Source organism: Drosophila hydei, unplaced genomic scaffold (genome assembly GCF_003285905.1).
Source record: "Drosophila hydei strain 15085-1641.00,03,60 unplaced genomic scaffold, DhydRS2 tig00000149-arrow-pilon, whole genome shotgun sequence".
Taxonomy (NCBI): domain Eukaryota; kingdom Metazoa; phylum Arthropoda; class Insecta; order Diptera; family Drosophilidae; genus Drosophila; species Drosophila hydei.
The window spans coordinates 1,901,277-1,922,922 of record NW_022045678.1 but is presented as its reverse complement, the minus strand read 5'-3'; the positions used below and the strand labels follow the sequence as shown (position 1 = coordinate 1,922,922).

Genomic DNA, 21,646 nt, shown 5'->3' with positions numbered 1-21,646 from the left:
TCACAAAATTGATGACGGATTTTGGACTTAAGAGAGTATTAGACTGAATTAAAAACGACTAATTTTAGGGATTCAAAAGCGAAATTTTAAAATATAAAAAATAGTATAATTATATGAAAATTATTAATTGTTGTTGAGTTAATGCCAATAAGTTCATAGTATTCGTAATTCGTTAATTGGATTTTCCAATTATGCCAACTGTGACTCTATATGTACATATGTATATTCACAAATTTTAAACAATTTGCAGAGCTGTTAAAGCACACGATTTAAGCAATAATCAATTTCGAGTGAGCGCCAGCTTAGACTGATCAAAGTCCATATGCTGTGGGAACATAACAAGGATGTGAAGACGATGGTGAAAAACGGCACGAATTACTACAATCTCTTAGCAAATCGAAATCTATTTGGCTAACTGCCGCCCTTAAATTGAAGGGATAAACGTGGATTGCTGCTCTCGACACTAATATTGAACAATAAATATAAAGTGAAAAAGTTTCCCAAACCATGCTGCGTAGCACGGCGCTAAAGTAAAAGTCATTAAATTTTCATTCAGCAACTCAATCAACATTTTTACACTTTTCACCTTTTTAGAAATTTATAGTATTTTTTTTTTGCATATTCTGGAACTAGGACTTCAAAAGTATGAAGTGTAAAATGATTTTCATGAGAATACTTGATGATGTATTTCGTATATATTTCGCAATATTTTGTTTCTTACTCTTGATTTGTTAGGGGCCACACACAAACATATGTTTACATATATTAAGCTACAAATTTATGTCCGACACTCACGCATATAGATCGCATTACCCATTTCCAAAAAATATAACCCAAGGGAGTGACTTGAAATATTCATGTAATTCCATGTTAAATATTTGCGCAATATAAACGAAATGAAATGCAGGCTGAAATGACAAACCAACCGAAACTGTTAGAACATTCCATTACATATGTCCCAGCCTGTCCCTGCCCCTGTCCCCTGTCCCCTGTCTCCTCTACCCTGACAGTGAGCGTCCTTCAATTTATCTTGTGACAAGCCCGTTGATTGTTTGACCCTTGGGCAACAAAACATCCATTTAGCTCGCATGTGTTCATTTATTATTTTAAGTTTAATTATCATGCATAAATTATAAACGTTCAGTTTTCACACTCCAGCGACTGGCATAAAATTTAAAACGTCAAGCGAATGCGAAATTTCGTCCACTTTGTCTGGCTGCGTAATTCAATTGGTTTGAAATTTAATGATTTATAAATTTCACTCGATTTTAATTGATTTTTACCTCTCATTAAATATATTATGTAGTTAATTTGAGTAAGAGTGCTTCAGGCGGATGTGCCAGACCAACAGATGCTCTGCGATAATCGGAAGATGAGCTAAAAGTGAAGTACTCTATGTTTCTGAATACTAAAAATAATTATTTGGTTTACAAATTTATAGCTCATGTAGGTTTCGAGATCAATGCTTTTAAGCATACGAACACACATATAGTGGGCGAAGACTAGAGCGATTCGGCCATTGCTTTTGACTCTCTCTGTATGTGACTATACCATATTATATCCATTAATTATATTTTTAAAAAATTGTAACTTCTATGTTACAATTTATCATATCTTCAAGGTATACGAAGAGATATTTTTCAGTTTATTCTGTTTATTTTATTTTTGAGTAACAACAACTATATTTAAATAAAAACTTGAAAGCTAAAAGATATTTCACTTAATAATTTTTTTAAATTAAATAGTAATATTAATCTGGTTATTTATAATACAATTTTTGCAAACCATGTTTTGCAAAAGAAAAATAATAAAAATTCGTTTTAATTAATTGATGTTTTTCATATCAAACACAAATGCAAATATTTACTTTTCCGCTTAGCTTATTTAAATATTAATTTAGCCAAATTATATTTTCAATTAATATATTTTTTCTTTCTAATTAAGATGATTTTAGATTATATCTATTAAAAATCAAATGTTTACATTTACTAATTGCATTGCTAATTGAAACTAAATACAAATGAAAATAGTTTTTTTTTTCTTATTTACTGTTGGTTTACATTTACTAATTTTTATATAAAGCCAACAACATTTCAGTTAATTGCGTATTAAATTTCAATCTAATAATGATAATTGAACAATCTAATAAGGTGACTGGAGAGGTACTCACATCTGATTAGGAATTAGGTAAGACATGATGGATGAATATGTATATAAAGAATATATAGCAGTTCTTTGCTTTAATCGAGAGTATAAAGAGAGAGTCATATATACATTAGAGTCAGTCCTGTATTCTTCTGCATTTTTAGGCTTTTCAGAATTTGCTTGTGATGTCGACTTTCGCTTATGCTTAATTGCCGCATTAGCTTAGCTGCGCAGCTGTCAGTTTTTGTGTGCCAACAATTTCATTAAATTCGCTAACTCGCATATGCTGATAAAATTTAAGCACCGCAGGAACAGGAAATGACTGTAAGCCCAACGAGGTTGCGCCCTCACACATCGTATGAATAACATTTAATAACATTTACTTCAAACGTTGCGTCGTTTTTTGGGATGTGGCCTTTTAAATTGCCATGTGTGTGTGTGCATGTCTGTGTGTGGGTTTGTATGCACAACATACAATAAGTAATCTGCTTTATTATACCCAACCAAACCCATCCAATGTACCTCAAAGCCAGCCCAGCCCAATTTCCATTATCAAGCTGCCACAATGAGCGCATTTTAAAAATGAACATTTAATTACGCCTCATTGACAACATTAAAATATCTATAAAGTTTATTAATAATTATTCAGTTCAACGCACATTTTGTTACAATTGCTATAGACATTACGTGCAATGTGCTTTTAATACTTTAATGTAGCTATTATATATGCATTGTTATTTATATAACTAAATTAGCAGTGTGAGCAAAAATAAATTGTGTTTGACTGAATAATTTTATTTAAAATTTCATAAAATTCATCTTCTGCAAAGAAGAATATATTTATTTTTATAGCACAGTAAAATAAAATTTAATAAAATATTTGTGCAATTTTTATTTGCATAATTTATAATGAACAAATATTTTGCAATTTAAACAGAAAAACAAACAAGTTTTTAATAAATAATAATTTTAAAAAATATCTTAGTAAATTCCAATCTATTATAATATCTTTAGCAAAGACCTCAATAAAATTGAACCTTTTTCCTTGACTTCTTTTCCAAGTAAAAGTAAATATGTTATCTGTAAAATAAGATAAAGTGTATTGAAGTAATTATTTAAATTGAATATTGTTTAATTATTTAAATATATTTTCAATTTTATTCTCATATAAATATTTAATTGAGATAATTCTTTTCATATATGCGATTTAGTTTAAAACTTTGAATATTCATCACACCAAAATTTTGTTCTTTACCAAAAACGACGCCAATAAAATACCCTGTAGAAGGAGGCGTGATCGACACCTGAAAATACATCGATTTTTTATCACGAGAACGTATGAATGCATCAATTGAGACTAGTTATTGCGCTAGTATTTTGTTGTTTATGCATGTCGCTCAAGGTATTTCGCAGTCGTGCACTCCCAACTTCAGCCGTATTGGTTTCTCATATATTTTCCTTGAAAAATATTATTTCACCTTTTACATCTATGGATAAATCACATTTTATTTGTCTACATAATTCTCTCCAAGCTAATTTTTTGCCAATTCTTGAATTGATTTGATTTTCCTGCTCAGCTACAATAAATAAAATGTGAAGTGGAAATAACAGTAAATAAGAATATTGCAACTTGATTTATCTTTTTGTTTGGTAAATAGTTTATAAATAAAAATGAACTATTGAGTCTCTTTTAACTGTTTCATAGACTATTTGAAATTTTGATAAAGAATTTATAGCCAAAAGTGAAGTGAGACATTTGTATTTGATAGAAGCTAAACAAATGTGTTCTAATATTAATAAACAATTTAGTATTTGATAGAAGCTAAACAAATGTGTTCTAATATTAATAAACAATTTAGTAATCAAATATCAGACTTCAAATAAATCCCATTATCTTGAAACCTTGACATGATATTTGCCTTTCTGTTTTCAGATTTGGAATCAAAACATTTTAAACTTTTTTAAATTTGATTTCATTTAATTACACGTGAGAATAGATTTTGAATATAAATTCAAATTTGATTACCTGTGCAAATGGTAATGAAAACAAGCGCCAATTTGTGTTTTCATCTCACCTGAGTTTTTTTTTTGGCATTTTCTTGCCTTTGACACGCTGTGCGCAAATCCTGTGAACAAGCAGTAACTACCCATAACAAGCAGTCTGCACATGCTGCGCCCACTTGCCGCACAAACGGTAGCATACTTTTTTGGGGGACTGTGACAAAATTTCGCACACACTTTTCTACACATGACATAACCGGCAAAGTAAAATACTTTCAATGAGCACTTCCTGCCCACACACACGCAGCGCAGAGGGCAAGGAGCCGGAGAGATAAACGCCCCATGTAGCACACTTCCTTGCGTAGCTCCTTACACGTGTGTGTGTGTGTGTGGTTGTCGCTAATAGACGTCGAGAGCTTTGCCAAAATTTTTAACAACATGCCGCCGCACACATTTGTTCGCTGTCAAAGGACCTCAACTGTGCCGAGCTGTGGTCGCAGAGGAGCCGAAAAAAACCCTTTTGTAGTTGTTTTTTGGGGGGTTACAAATACCGTGGCCATTAATTTAGTTTAGTCCTAATTAAATTGCATACGTTGCCATAAACACCCCCACACACGCACACACACATGAGCAGCAGCTTATTTATAAGCAGCGAACAGCACAGCCACGCCCCTTTTGCGCAGGTCCTTGAGGCTTGCTTTTTTGTGGCTTAAAATTCCATGGCATGCACACAGAAACTTCCTTTTTGGCCAAATGCAAAACTTTTTTTGTGCCTTGCGCTGTCTTTTGTGTATATGTGTGTGTGTGTGTGTTGGCTTATTTATATTTTGTGTTGTACTGTGCCGTTTGTTTTTAACGCTACAAGAGTTTTAAATATTTAATGAGCGCATCTCTGTCCCTCACTTTGTACTACTCGCTCTCTCGCTCCATCTCTGTCACTATCTCTGTCTCTATCTCTGTCTCTGTTTATTAGAGAGTTGTTTATGCGTGCGTTGAAGGCTATTGCAGTTTTGCTTTTTATTTTGGCTGTCGCATTTGGCATTTATTCTCAGGCAGTTGCCGCTTTAGCTGCTGTCCTCTGGGTGAACCGTAGCTCAGTTCGTGTGAATTGCATAAACAAGTTGTGCAGAGTGCTTGCATGAAGAGCAGCTTTTAAAAGAAAATTTTTTAACACCAGCTGACAGTTGTCAAATAGGAATTTTATATAAAAAACTTTATAATATATCAAATTTACATATACATACTATATATAATATATATATATAGTTGATTTCCTTCAACATTTGATAAATTATTTTCAAAGCAATTTTCTAGCTTTTAACTTCGAAGAATTCTTATTTAAGCAAGTTGTCTAGATGTGCGTATACTACTTCATTATGTGAGTAGAGTATATAGGTTATGTGATGTGTTTGCTTAGCTGTTTCGCAGCTTTTAAAGTCAGCGACTCACACTTTCATATATGTACTTAAGATTTCTTTGCCAAAGTGTTAAGCTTATAAATCAATAAAAAAATCAGTTTCCTATTAGTACTCTAGAACTTTTATTGTTATAGCAGGTCTTTAAGTATTTGAACTGAATAAATAAATTGAATATCTTCAAAATATATATACATAAATGAGTTGAACAAACAATGCTTAATGGCTAAAAATTGTGTATTTAATATATTAAATGATTTATATAATTTTCAAAAATATATAATATTCAAAATATATAAAATTAAATTGTTAAAAAAAATAAAAGAAAATAAAAATATATATTTTTTTATTTTTATTTGATTTTGAAATATTTATATTTAGGCAAATCAGGCTCCGCACAAACTTTGTGTACGTGTTCCATAGCTTTGGCCTAGTTCTAGGTTTAGCTGCAACATCTACGTTTAGCTTAGATACCTTAAGGATCTTTGACTTAGTCCACTTTTGAGCTAAGCATTGGTTAAATAAATAAGCAACTGCAACTGACTCGAGTTTACTATGTAATTATACCTTGTAAATCTGTGATTTATAAAAAGATATTTAATACAATTTAGCAAAGTGTTTAGCTTGTGCTTAAGGTGTTTCTAATGGTGAGGTCTCAAGCTGCATTTGCCATGCTCAAGCACACACAATGCTGCCACGCCCAGCTGCACACACTCACACACATGCATACTTATAGTTCACCCGCTGTCATAGCAAAGAAAATCGTATTATTCAACATTATTGCTCTTGACCCAACCGACCCGTAGTCGCAGCCATCTACCATATATCCAAAACAAATGACTTTGTTTGCTCTGCCCGGCATTCGCTGAGCCGTGCCCCCAGTACCTACGCCGTACAGCGCACACTCCGCCACTTGAGAAGTCAAGTGGTAGCCGTAACAGTGAGGAGCAACTGCTGCTGCTGGTGCTGCTGCCGCTGCTGTTGCTGCCAACGCATTGGGGACTTTGAGGCTGGCAGCTGGCTAAGGACTGAGACTGAGGCTGAGGCTGAAAACTGAGATTGTGACTATGTCGGTCACAGAGCGCTCAACTTTTGCTTGTATAAGAAAATGCTCATGAATGAATGAAATTGCTGCACAATTTAAAAACTTCCGCATCAGGCGGCAACAACAATAACCACAGCAACAACCATAGCAACAACAACAGCAACAACGTCTACAGTGACATCGAAAATAATGCGCCCCCATCTGTCGTCAGAGTAGAGCTGCGATGCGCAGGTTGTCTTTCCTTTTATTTGCTATATATATATATATATATATTTTTTTTTTTATTTATACCTATTTTAGTTTTTCGTATCTTCTCATATATTTTTTTTCAGTTTTCTTTTACTGCTGCATTTTGGCGTAGTTTTCTGTTGGATCGAAGCAAAATGCTTTGCGGATGTATTTAGTATAAGCTTTATTTATATTGACAGGCACGGAAATTTTTGGTATTTCGCTAGACAGTCGATGGTTGGATAAACAAAAAAAAAGTTTAAATTATTTTAAGCTGTCATGGAAGTCTCAAAGATATTAAAGCAATTTAGTGTGTGTAAGTGCAAGACGACTGTTGGTCTCTTAGAAATAAATATGTGTGTGTTTATTTAGAAACAGGCAGTTGTTGAAAAAGCAACAGATACTTAAGTGAATCCTTTTTAAAACAGAGCTTATTTTAATATAATATTATTCTAAGGAAGCTCCAGCAGACTGAAGAATATCTAAATTTGAATTAAATGTATTTACATATATATTTATTTCTATACCTTTATGGACTTAACATTAGATTTATGGTAACAGATTTGTTGAATAACACCAAATTTAATGACCTTAATAAAATGGGGAGTAAAATGTTATATATAACAAGTAAGAGTGCTCTAGTAAAGACTGCTCGACTAGGAGATACCTTAAACCTTGCTGCACTGCTGCAATTTTACTTACTACTCCACGATTCTAAATAAATTTTTTTCTTGATGGACTTTCTGAATGAAATTCTGAGAGCTCGCTAAAGACATGCATATAGTAGAAATATTGCCTACACAACCTACGATCTTTTTTTGAAAGCAGCTGTTGAGCTCAACATTTAGCATATGCTGAATACTTGTAGTTGTACTTCAACCCTTCAGTAGTTCTATATATAATATATATATAGATAAATTGTGATAGTATTATATTAAATATGATACCTAAGCACTAACCTCTGGTCATCAAGAAGTACTCTTTCTAGACGACTGATATTTCAACTTGTCAGAGCCATCGATGCTTAGACTTCTAAACTTCTTCTATTCAAATTATGTTTCTATTGTGCATGTTATGTTAGTAATTCTTAATTATATTTTCTACGTATTTAAAAGTAAATTCTCTACATAATTGTAATTATATTCCATAATAACAACTGATAAGAAATTGCATTATATTTTATGCAACGTCAAATAGTTTATTCGCTATTCAAATCGCTTGCCTTGGCAACTTTTATTTAACAACAGCTTGCAGATTGCAGTTTGCATCTGTTCTTTTTTACGCATTTTCCCATTTAGTTGTCGCACACAGAGTCCTGTGATGTGGCATGAAGTTCAGCAATCCACGCACACTGCACTTTGAACAAAGTGCACGAAGGCAAACTTCAAAGTGTGCGTTTTTAGTCGCATTTGCACTGTTCAAAAATTAATGTGCTGAAAGAGAAAGAAAAGAGCGAGATGAGTGCCTGCATAAATGATGCCCAAAGGACACTCTTGCGCCTTAGTTACCCCAAGAAGTGGAGAAGAAAATGTGCAGCGTGTGCAAAAAAATAGTTAAAGGTAGCCCAAGGCGAACAAATGAGCGAAGCGTGAAACGAAAAACGCAAAAGTGAAAAAAGGGAGCAAGAAATATGCAAGTGTTGCGCTTACCCTGTGGAATCATTTATCAAGGATTACATAGCATAGAAATAATGTTTACGGTAATAGATTAATGATAATGACAAGACACTAAGCGTTTTAGACATTATCTAAATGCTCTGCTAGGTGTGGCAAGAGGGCAGGCTATGTGGAAGTCTGGCGAAAATAGGGCTTAGTGTTGTTTGGAGATTAATGATTATATTAAATTGAAAATGAAAAATAATAATTATTATTCTAAAATATCATTTTTTAGAGTGTGGCATGAAATTAAAATCATTTAAAACTTATGTTTATGACTTAGTATGAAAATTTTATATATTTTAGGGAGAGAGCGAACGGGTTAGGAGATAACTTAATGCTAGATAATAATTCAATAAGAATAATATGACAAAAGTGTAGCTCGAAAAGCAGTAAAAGCTTAAAATGTTAATTTTAAGCTAAAATAAATTTTTACTTAAATTAATTTTACTTGAATTAGCTACTTTACTCATGTAAATTACTTAGGTTATGTTAACACCTCGAGTCATGGCATATTTTTGTAAAGAATTTTGTGTTTATTCTTAAATTTTGCTTCATAATAACTTGAAGTGCTGCTGCTGGATAAGTGGTAAATTTTAGTAAATATGCAGTTAGTAATTTAATTTTAGATCGCCCTGAAGGGTCGGTCTACAGGGTGCAATCGTTTTAGTCTCCTGCATATTGTGTTGGTAGCAAAGTCATTTTTGGTGGCATTCTGGTCTGCTTAGGTGCCTAGTGTGAGATTTCTTCAAGGATACGAAGTTTTTTTTATTATTAAACAAGAATATTAAAGTTCCTTTTATTTCAAAGATGAAATGGGAGTCTTAAGTAAGCAACTTGGTTAACACAGGTCGAAAGAAAAGATACTAAAGGCGGTGTCGTATTAAAGAGGATTCTTAAAAAGTAAAAGAAATGTTTCTTTAGTGTCGATGGCTCGTCTGTCTAAGTAAGGCTGGTCTGTCCACTATATAATACACTTAGACAATTCAACATATTCGACTTAAAACTGTGCAAGATTACACAAGAAAATATGTTAAAATAAATGCTAATCGGCATAGCACCAAGGAGACTAAAGTCTGAATTAACTTGACTAAGAAAAGACATGCTCTGCTAGGTATTAAATATTTTGTGAATGATTGCTGATAGACTATAAAAATAAAATTTACTTCTGGCAAACCATTAAATCTAATTTGATTTATTCATTCTCTCTTTTTATTTTTTAGCTACTTGCAAACCAATTCAGGTGAGTTGATGGAATATTTGAACTGTGATTGTAATAAGAGCTCTGTTCGTGGAAATCGCAAATCTGTTCAAAGTGGTGTATTTAATTGTCTCAAATTTTGCGTTAAACTCAAAAGGCCCGTAGCTATGCGACTAGGCACTAATTAGGAATTAGGCAGCGCATTATTTGATTTTCATTTGAAACTTCAAAGACAATGCCGTGCGGGCCCAGAAACATAAAACAGGACGGAGTTTGTGAGGGCTTAGACGACTTGCAAATATTCTGTTGTTTATATACAAATTAGAGTTAATTAAATTTTAATCTAAAGGAATTTACATTTAATGAGAAAGGAAGATACGCACCCAAAATCTTGGAAATATTTTTATTCGAATGCCATTGAGCAACTATAAATAAATTTCTTCAATTATTTAGACTTTTTTTAAATTGTTTCAAAATATTCAAATTTTACAATATATATATGAACGAATATTGAAAGAATTTTTGAGTGCACATAAAATAGGAAATCATACAATTTCTACACACAGACAACTGGATCTCATTGTGTGAACTGATCTGAAATATATAAATGTAAAAGATTTCTAAATTGAAAATGCGTTCTTCACTCCTTAACAAATATACTTATTTATTTTTTTTATTTATTTGACATAAAAACCTCCCCATTTTCACTGAATATAGGGTATAAGAAAAAAGTAAATGACTCATTTAGTGCTGACAATGCGAGCCGCTTTGATTTATGTGAAAGGCGCAGATTGGCTGCGAGGGTATCAGGCGGCTGCATGGCGACGTGCGTAACTCTGCATGCAAAAACTTCAAGCGCCGACAGTTTGACAGGCAGCATGTGGTAAAGTCCTCCCGCTTCTGCTAGTCTTACGCCTGCTGCACCTCCACACACTATGCAAATAAAGCAATGCCGCAAAAGGCAAGTCAAGTTGTTCATAACTAACAGCACACAAACACACACTCATACATGTGTATACAGTAAATAGTATATACTATGTATTTTGTTAGTATTTGGGCACATAATTAGTTTATGTGTTTGTACAAGTTTGGCTAGCGTGCCGTTGGGCCAAATCTCATCTGGTGCCGCATTTGGTTGACGACCTCGTTAATCAATGTCTCGCGGGCGTTGGATCGCTTGCACTTTATGACCATTCATTTTGTTTAGAGCTCCGTTCAAATTGTCATTTTGATTAACCTTAATTAGCGGTACGTTGACATTCGTCCGCAAATGAGTGCCACATGTAGCAGCAACCAGCAACCAGCAACTGGCCAACAGCCTGGTTTCGCTTTGCTCCCCGCTACCACAACCTTGCCCCACACACTCACTTCCATGTCGCTTAAATGAGAGTGACATTTTCTGGCACACGTTTTCTTCGACAGCAGGCAGAGCTGGCTATGCCTCCGTTTCTGCATCTGATGTTTATTGCCAGCAGCAACCAGCATTGTTTCACACCTCTCTTTCACTCTCACTCTCTCTTTCTCTCTCTCTGAATTGCAACTGCAACTGCAACCGACTGCTGATGGGTGTCGATTGCAAATGAGTTTCTGCGCAGAACGTGCGAATGGCAAGTGCTTTTAGCCTTTTTTGTTAGCTTTAGACGACTTTCTAATACGCTGCAGAGCTATAGCAATTTAAATTAATTTTTAAAAATAAAAAAAAATATAAAATGATAAGAATATATATATTATATATATCTATATAAACAAATATATAAGTGAAATGATTATGATATTATGTAAATATAAATTAATTTTAAGGATAACCTTTTTTTTTTATTTTTCATTAAGATCAAAAACACATTTTTCTAAATTTATTTTTCATATTTTGTAATAGTACATGTTCAAAATTATTTATAAATATAAAATTAGAGTTCTTTTAATTTAAATTTATTTTTTTAAATATTCAAAATTAATACTTAATAGTTTTTAAATTATTTACATATTTGAAATATTTTTTTAACTTTCTTATTATTAGACTTTTTTATTTTCTTGGTACAAATTAAAAATAACTTTTGTTTCTTTTCATTTAAATGTATTGCATATATGTATGTAAACTTTGTATTTAATATTTTTTTAATTATATATATTTTATAATTTTTAAAAATAATTTCTGTATTTTCATAAATTTGTGTAAGAATTACAATATTTTTAAAGAAATGTTTGTAATTTAATATATGGATACACATAGTTATTTTATCAATTTAATACTTTTAGATAGACAATATTTGTTATTAAATAGACTTTAAACATAGCTATTAATAATACTCAAAACTTTGCACTTCGTGTAGAGTTTTAGTTTGTCGACTTTGCCCCACTTGTGCGTAGTGTTTGCTGAGCAAACAGTTGCTTGAGCTGAAACACTTTGGCATGCAAAACCAATTGCTGTTTAGTGCAAGTATCGAATGCACCTTCTCTATAGGCTGTCCAGTTACTCTGTCTGTTTCATATACATTCTCTCTTTCGCACTCTCTTTCGGTATGTTCACATTAATTATGCTAGATGTGAGCTGAGCGTCAGCTTTATGACTATTTATGTTATTATTTGCTGTGCTCTATTTACTTGCCAATGACAGTGACTGCGAAAAGTGTGTCGACCTCTAGTTACCGATGCTGCTGCTGCCCACATGAGTTCGCCAAACTAGTTCGCATTGCTCGCTGCGGATTCACTTGACTTTGATCTCAATAAGTGCTAATTACTCGGGTTTCGATTTTGTCAGTCAGGCCCCTCCAGGCCCCAGGTCGACGGTAGCGTTCGAGCCAATGGCCCGAGGAGTTAGTTGTGCAAAACTTTCACGTAGCTCATTTGTCAATGCAAAAATATATTTTTCTTGTTTTTGTTTGTTGTCATCATGCATTTGTTGTTGTTTTTGGGACAGGCAGCAGGCTTGTCACGTTTTCAGTTTGTTTTGTTTTATTTGCTTTCATCGGCTTCCTACACGAGGGAGAGTTCTGGGTTCCAGCTTTTTGGTCTTTGTGTTAACTTTTCTTTTTTTTTCCGCTTTTTTTGCGAGCATTACGTTTTGTTTGCCAAGCCAGTTAGTCAAGCAGTCAGTCAGTCATTCAGTCATCCAGCCAGCCAGCCAGCTTGAGGCCTGTCAATAAAGTTCTTGACACCTTTACTTCATTTGCTCAGATTTCTCTCGACATGACTTTAGCATTGCTTTCTGTTCGAGGGTTTTCCTTTTATTTCACTTAACAAACACTATGCAAATTTCTCTACCATGTACCTTTTCTTGGGATACCCTTGCGGCGAGTATTCTAATTCTCGCATGAATTGTGTAACGCATCGCTGGCTACAGAAACTAAATTTATTCTTTATGTACCATATAGCTGTCATGCAAACAAAGTAAAGGAAATAAGGTTTTTGTTTTATTACTCTAACGCTCCACAGCAATTGTCTTCGAGGTGTTAGTTCTAGCTTCTTCTTGTGTTTAAAATATGTGTTCTTAAAGTTTTTATACTCTTGCTTAAATGTGTGAAATGATGAGAGCCAAATTTATTGTATGTTATATATAATATTTTATATTATTATATAATTATTATTATAATTATTATATAATTATTATATAATATTTTATATTATTAATATTATTATAATAAAATATTTGAAAATTTCTATTAGTTTTTAAGAGTTTGTTTGCTTCTAACTTAATTAACATTTCTAGAGTATTCGAAGTTCGTTTTTGTTTTCCTTTAATTTGTACTGCAGCTTTTTATGTTAAGTATACGTCACGCTGGCAGTGTCCGAAATTAAGAGCTGATGGTGGGCGTGTACCCGGTAGACGCCCACATTTTTGCATAATGTCCATTCATTTCAAGTAGCAGCAGAAATCTTTAAGATCTACGCCCAAAAAAAGGAAATTATTATTAAGGTGCGTGATAATTATGTTTCGTGATGTTGTTCTTTTCTTTTTTTACAACATTACTTACTTAACAATATGTATATATATATATATATATATATATATATATTTATATGTGTGAGTGTTGCCTGAGTTATTATTATAAAGATAATGGCCCAAGAGACGCCAAGGTGCTGTCATAACCTTGAAAGATCAAGAGTTCAAGCGGCCACGAGTAGGAAGCAACCAAAAAGCCAACAAACCAAGCCAACTACCAATAATACAGAAAACAAAAAAAGCACAGCCAAAAGCAATTAACCGTATATAACTAGAGAATCCAACGAATACAAAAAGCAGCAAAAAAGAGTTGAATAAATGGGCAGGTTGGAACGTTGGAACGCTGGAGATGGCACTGGCCAAGTTTTGTTTGCACAATTAAATTTCTGTATGGTGGATGAAGGAAAACAAAACTGAAATAAAAATAAATATAAAAATATTTGCTCCAAAGGTCGTCGTTGTCGTTTTTGTCGTAGCTGTCTTTTGTTTGCCTAGGCATTTGCAATTAGTTGCAACAAATTGACGGCAATGATTTTCACAATTGTTGTCTTGCATGCCTTTTGTTTTGTCAGTAAACACGATTGCAACTTATATAACAATTACGAACATTAAATAATTTCTGTGGTCTTTGTTTGCAGTGCATAAACATATTTTTATTCCTCTTTCCCTCGAGCTTGCTATCTTTGTAAAGGAAAGTTCACATAAGTGACAAATAGAGAAATTAAATTGTACTCAACCTAATGAATTTAATAATTCAAAAATAAAATGTGAATTTAAATTAAATAGCATAAATTATAATAATAAAGTAAATGGTAATTAAAACGAGATCTTAATTTTGAAAAATCCAGCTTAAAATCATTATTTTTAAAATAGTCAGACTATACATTTATGAAGCATTATGAACTGCATCTAGCTAAGTTACCAATTTTGTTGCCTAAAGTTTTCAAACATGAACAGAAGTCAAAATTTGAACTGAGTCGCAATCATCTTGAAAACTATTTTGGCTCAGTGCAAAAGTACTTGAGCTAAGTCCCAATTACATAAAGTTCAGCATCAACGTGAAGTATTGTCCTAACCATTATTTGTAGTTTTAAATTTTTGACTAGAGGTTTTTTATATCCATTTATATATAGAGCGCAATATTTCGAATAGAATAGACAATTGCGAAAATGGATAGCCTAAAAAATAAAAAAGAAATTAATTAATTAGGCAAAATACAAATTTAATGCAGAATTACTACTAAATTATTATTAAATCAAATTGAGATTAAATAATTTAATAGCAATTTTGGTATACACAGTTTAAAAAATTATTTTCTAATTTTTAAATTGAATTTAAAATTATTTATAATTTTAAAGTGAAAGTTTAAATTACTGAAAGTTAATATAGAAGAGTTATAACATAAGAAAATTAACAAATGTCTTACAGTCTGGGGCTTTCGAAAGTGATATTAAATTTCTTCTTATAGTATGTTACCTAAGACTTTCCAACATGAAACTGAGCTCGTCAGAAACTTTGTTTCCTATTTTTTAACATTAGCCAACTCTTTGCGAAAAACTGTATTATAATGCTTCAATTCTTTTGCTTTCATTCTTTAAGCACTCAATTTCTGTGCACAAAATTCAATTTGCTGCCGTTTTGTTATTCGGTTTGCCGCTTGCCTGCATATCAAGAGCCGTGTCTGTCTGACTGTCTGTCTGTGTGTGTTTCAGTCTGTTTGCAAATCTATATGCCATATACTTGAACGCTCGTATAGCTTATGCCGCTTCGGTCTGAATGCTTTCATGATCCGAATGACGTGCAGTTATTTGCTGTTAAATCTCATCAACCACATATGCGATGTTACACTTTTCACAACATAAAATAACACAACAAAGCAAAACAAAACAAAACTAAGCCAAAAATCTGTCTAAAAATATCTAGCAATATCAAAATGAAATGGAATTTCTTATGGCCATATGGTATACACATAAATATCAAACAATAGCCAAACGTGTGAGTAGAAAATCACAACCGTAAAATAAATAGCAAAATAAAATAAAATAAAATGAAATTTCAAATAGCTAAAGTGTGTTTAAATAAATTAAATTGTTTGTAAAATACTTTGTATTACTTTTTCAAATAAATAAAAACGATTGCAACACAATAAAGTGCAAAACAGAATATGGAAAATAATTGTGCCCTAAGAAACTTTGCTTATTTATCTGTGATAACGTTTTAATCTTGTTGTCTTATAAAGATAAGATGCTCAAACAGCCAAGTTATTAACTCTTTCGAATTGCAACTGAAACTTTTCCCTCTTTTTTGTTTTGGCTAATTGTAGTGCATTTTTAGCTACCATACAGGCAATTGCTTTGCAGACTGGCCAAGAATCGAGAAACAAGAATCATGAACTGAGCTGAGTGGCCGCCGAAAACTCGTTTGGCCTAGCTGTATATACTTATGGAAACCTCTTTGTGGGCCAACGAGCGGCGCCATTAATGACAGCCCCATGGACTGACCCACGTCCATGGCATTCATTTGGCTCACTCAGCCGGGCTATTTATAAGTATATAGTATATATATATATATTAGCCATGGCAGGGCGCATAGGGACAGCTTAGTGGACCGCTTAATGAGTGTCCATTTAGGGCGTGCATTTTATAAATACCTTTGCTTGCAGCCGTGCTATCTTTGGGGTAATCGATAGCATTGCAACGCCTGTCACGCGCGAGAATTTCATCCGATAGTGCAACATAGAGTTTGCGCTTAATCTATCATAGCATCTGAAATGTCGTATACCAAGCGATGCTACATTTTTGGCCTAAGTGGCCTTTTGCGTGTCGAAACGAGCGCCTATCTAAACGATCTTTCATATCTCTCTGGTTGCTTCGCTTTGTCGCATATGCTCTCCATCTCATCCTATTGCTAACTCTCATCGCATGACCAAGTGGTATAGGGTATATCTGACAAATTTATATGGATGGGCAACTTGGGAAATGAAGTAAGAACACGAATATTGACAATAATATGGCATGATGATGGTAATGGTAATGGATAATGACAATGAAAACTATCATTATGCTTATGGTGGGTTGATGTTAAAACAATGAGAACGACAATGACAATGACAGTGACAATGACAATGACAATGACAATGACAATGACAATGACAATGACAATGACAATGACAATGACAATGACAATGACAATGACAATGACAATGACAATGACAATGACAATGACAATGACAATGACAATGACAATGACAATGACAATGACAATGACAATGACAATGACAATGACAATGACAATGACAATGACAATGACAATGACAATGACAATGACAATGACAATGACAATGACAATGACAATGACAATACAATGACAATGACAATGACAATGACAATGACAATGACAATGACAATGACAATGACAATGACAATGACAATGACAATGACAATGACAATGACAATGACAATGACAATGACAATGACAATGACAATGACAATGACAATGACAATGACAATGACAATGACAATGACAATGACAATGACAACCTGACATCTTACATAATTTATCAGTTATCAGCAGTTGAACTGCATTCCTAGGGTATTGCAAAAGTAAGCAAGCTATCTACGATTTCTCAAGTTCGTATAAAAAAGAGTCATTGTCCAAGAGTGCATTTGCGGTATGCGACTTGCGACTGAAATGTGACAATTTCAGTGTTCGTTTATTTCTCATTAAAGTTTATACTCGTGTCAGTTTGAGCCCGTTTTGGTGTGCTTATCTACAAGTCTCGGGCTGCAGTCACATGTTAGCCAGATGATGGTGCAGACTTCGTCTGCCTATCTTTAAGTGCGCCATGTGTTTAACATGGTTTTGATGTCTGAGGTCCGTCTGGATGACAGCAGGGCAAGGTCTTAACATTTGCGCCTCAATAAATCAAATTACTGAGATATGAGGAATAATGGTGTGTTGCTGTGCTGTGGTTCGGCGGTGCTCAGTGGTGGCGCTCTTCTACTTATGCTTAAGTACTTCTGGGAAATGCTTTTGGCATTAAAAACTCTAGCTTGCAGGTGTTCCAGGCAAAGAGATTGTGTGCTCGTGATGCGGCTTTGAAACTGAGCACTTATTGTAGGCTTAGAATTAATGGGCATATTTGCCTCAACCAGTTGATTATGTCTAATCGCACGCATAGAAATGCATTATGTTAAGTCATAAAAATGGCTTGAAATTTTCTATTATAAATTTAAGTTTCTGATGAGCCATAAACTTCAGAGTAATAACAGCAGTTGACTGCAATTAAGCTATATAACACTTCAGTTTAAGAGAAGTATGTGAGCTATTCACACGATCTATCAATTCCCATTCTGCATTCTGTATTCATTAAGAGTTATTGCCTTTAACCCTTGCCTTGTTGCATTCAATTGACTAGCTTTTAAGTTGTTTTTTCTCTGGCTTTTGATTAGGCCCACCCCAAGCAATTTTTTACAACTCGCAATTAAACATCAGCAGCTTCCACGTTCTATGCTGGAGTCCAACTATTTATGGCGCTAACATAACTCGGCTGTACGTTGTTGTACTTGAAGCCACAACAACTCAACAACAGCAACTACAATCATTACAACAACCTTGGCTTTGCTTTTGGCTCTGGCTTTAGCAACAACTTTTGGACTCTCTTTTGACATTGCGTGCTGCGCATGCGCATTGCGTTGAGGCTGTTTTATGTTGTTGTTGTTATTTAGCCTCCGGCAGCTAATGTTGCCCACTTCAATTTGCCATATTTATTTTGCCTTTTGCGTGTACATTTATTGAAAATAATGACGAAATTACTGACTGACTGACTGAGTGACTAACTTGAACACTTGCTTGCCCTGTTGAATCAGGCAGCTGCGCTTTTGTTTGTTCATTCATATTATTATTTATAGTTGCCATAATATAGTTTATGCTGAGTGTATTTTATGCATTTTTTAAGGCTTCTTCTGCTCCATATATACATATATATATATATATCACTGATAATAGTGCATTCTATGCATATGTTTAGTTTATAAATATAATATATACTAATTTTTCTTTAATAGTTAAAAAAGTCATTTAACAAGAGACCTTTTTAACTTAACAAGAGACTTTTTTAACTATTAAAGAAAAATTAAGTGTATATTATATTTATAAATTAAACATATGTACCCTAATAGCATAGACGACATTATAAAAGTTCTTTATTAACAACAAAATCAAGAATACATATTTGATTTTTATCTAAAAAGTTCTTCAAGGGCTACACTTAACGAATTTAAAATGAAAAAAATTTGAGAATAAATTATGATTGATTCTTGATTAAAAAATAAACATGTTAAACATATATATTTCAAGGTTAGCCTACCATTTTTTATTACTTAAGCGCATTAAATATATATAAATATATATTTTCTTGGTTATAATTTTTAATTTATGTGTTATGTGCTTAAGCAGGCAAATGGTTAATTCCTCAGCCAAATGGTTATTTTAGTTAGTGAACCTTGAAGGTCTTTTGGCGGGGATCTTTATATGTTTATTTCGGCTAATGACTACATTTAATGAGGAAGCCTCCTCAACGACCTTGTGCCGATAAGCTGTTGAACGGTTTGTTAATTGTCTATGTTCGTCAAAGACATTGGATGACAATTTGTTTAAAGTTTTCATAAGGCAAACCGGCACAACGGAATGCTGCATGATGCAATTGAAGAAATCATTTAACTCAAGTGATTTATGAAAATTAATTGATGAGAGAACTTTAAAGTTTAGCATGCCGAAGAGTAGATGCTCTTGTGTCATGAATAGATCCAAATCTAAAACAAACTGAGAAACAGTAAATATAGTAAATTATTCTAAATAGAGAAGCAAAAGTCAAAAGATCATACTCCAAGGAATAATAATGAATATGTGAATAATACAACTAATAATTATAATAATCATAAGAATGATAATTGTAATAAGAACATTAATAACAATGATAATAATCAGTCAAATAATGAATCGAAAACTTCTGTTAGCTCGCAACTCAATTAAGAGTTGAGCTCAATGCCTAATTGCAATGCTTGCTTATCTTTTTTCTTCTGCTTCATCTACTCTTCTGCCTTTTAGCCAGTTGTGAGCTCAGCCGCTTCCACTCTTCCCTCTGGGATCTTGGCCTCACAGTTAGTTTATGCTGTGCTGCCTTTATGTGGCTACAGCATAAAACTAATTAAAAAGCCTTGGCGTTTGTAAATAAACAGCAAAAATTAAAAGACTTCATCATTATTAAAAATTGATAAATTGGTTTAATTTTGTACATGTTTTTTGCTGCCATGAATTCTTTGGCCAAATAGCTGAATATGCGATAATTAAGTTATATTTATTGCTCATTAGCGGGTGCGTCGCGCTATTAGTCACAGTTTTTATTTGTGCTAGGCTTCAAAATGCGTGACGAGTTTAAGAACCTATTATGAAATAAGAAGAATATTGAAGAGGGGAGCCTGTGACTTTACAATACTCGTTCACGGTCCAAAAATCATTGAAGGGAGTCTGCAGTGACTTAACTGTCTTATTTTGCACCTCTAGCCTTGGAAGATATATATTAATAGTAATAGTGAACAGCGTTTTAGTATATAATCCCAATTTGCCGCGGCCCCTAGTGGACGTGTCTTAACATTTTTTAAGTCAAGTCTTCAGCAGGGAGAGTAGGAAACAGGTAGAAGGGGCAGCCAGACGGACATGGCACAAAATCAATATACTCTTTTCACTTCGTGAACGAGTATAAAGAATAAATAACTATGAAAATCAATTAAATGAAGTCGAAACTCAATTGCTATGAATAATCAAGCAAATTCATTTATTTTCTTTCATGACTCTTACGTTCATAAAGTTCTGCAATCTTTTTTATCTTTATGTTTTGTGTATATTTTTCTGATATTGTTTTTATTACGTTTGGCCTGGTTCAGGTATATTAAATTTGAATACAACATTGCTTTCATAACTTTCTGTCTGGAATGTTGCAAATTTGTTTCAGACTTTTTCATTGTTCTTATTTTTGTTTGTTCTTCTCTGTTCTCTAAGCTTGACTTTTTTCTGAGCAATTGTATTATTAATAATTAAAGCTAAGGCTTTCAGTCGCTTCCGGTTGTGTTTCTTGTTTATCATAGATTGTTGGCTTCCTGTGTTATAGTACTTAATACAATACGATATTTTCGTTTATATACATTGTAATTGTTCAACAGATTAGAGTTAGTTTCAAGTGAAATTGTACACATCAAAGTTATGAGGTTTCTTTATCAGTCGAATTGACCTTTCAACAAAAGGCACCTCCCCACTGAATAGCTGAATGGGACACCACATTTCGAGCTGTTATCACGCAGCTGCAACAAAGGGGGAAAAGCTAGTCCAAGCACAATGGTAACTGATAAATGCTGAGAAACAGAGCGCGAGGCAGATTAAGAGGGCAACTATGTTGCACTAGTGCAGCGGGCTGTGAAATGAAAGTAGCTAAAAAAGCAAGACAGACGGGCTGACTGACTGGCAGAGATGAACAACAATGCAGTGAGTGGAAGTAGTTGCAGCAGCAGTTGCAATGAAAGCCCAAAAGTCAAGAAGTCTCCGGTTTGCGGTTCATCATTGAGTTTCATGACGACGCGACGTGACGAGCACATTGAAATGCTCTAGCAACAAGTTTCAATTTAGAAAATGCTCACTAAACTAACACATTTCCTGTTACATGCCAGCTCCAGAATTTATTTGCAACAAGCTAATTGTTTATTGTTCTTGTATACTTATGTAATTGCCAAATGGCCAGCAGAGCTAAGGCCGATTTCTGATACAGGTTTCAAGGTGGGAAGCCAGGCCGAGCCGTACAAAAGAAGCGTCGAGCCGACGCGACGCGACGCTCTCCTTGACCACAGTCTGATGCACATTCGGATTAGATGACAGATTAGTTAAATGCGCATGAAATGAGCAGCCTGTCTTGGCCACTTGGCCTGGTCTGGCTATTGTGGCCATATATAGCCAGCGCCGAAGCCA

At 33.6% G+C, this 21,646-nt stretch overlaps 1 protein-coding gene across 4 annotated transcripts in view; it reads left to right on the top strand.

Moving 5' to 3' along the window:
- The window catches only part of LOC111602239 (beta-1,4-glucuronyltransferase 1), a 75,873-nt gene that overhangs the window by 31,471 nt on the left and 22,756 nt on the right, over nucleotides 1-21,646 (top strand). For 2 of the 4 annotated variants that reach the window (XM_023319226.2, XM_023319229.2), the window contains exon 3: nucleotides 9,713-9,732. The exons of the other annotated variants lie outside the window; for them this stretch is intronic. The gene's annotated coding sequence lies outside the window, so the exon portion shown is untranslated. The remainder of the gene's footprint in view (nucleotides 1-9,712; nucleotides 9,733-21,646) is intronic. 4 annotated transcript variants of the gene reach the window in all.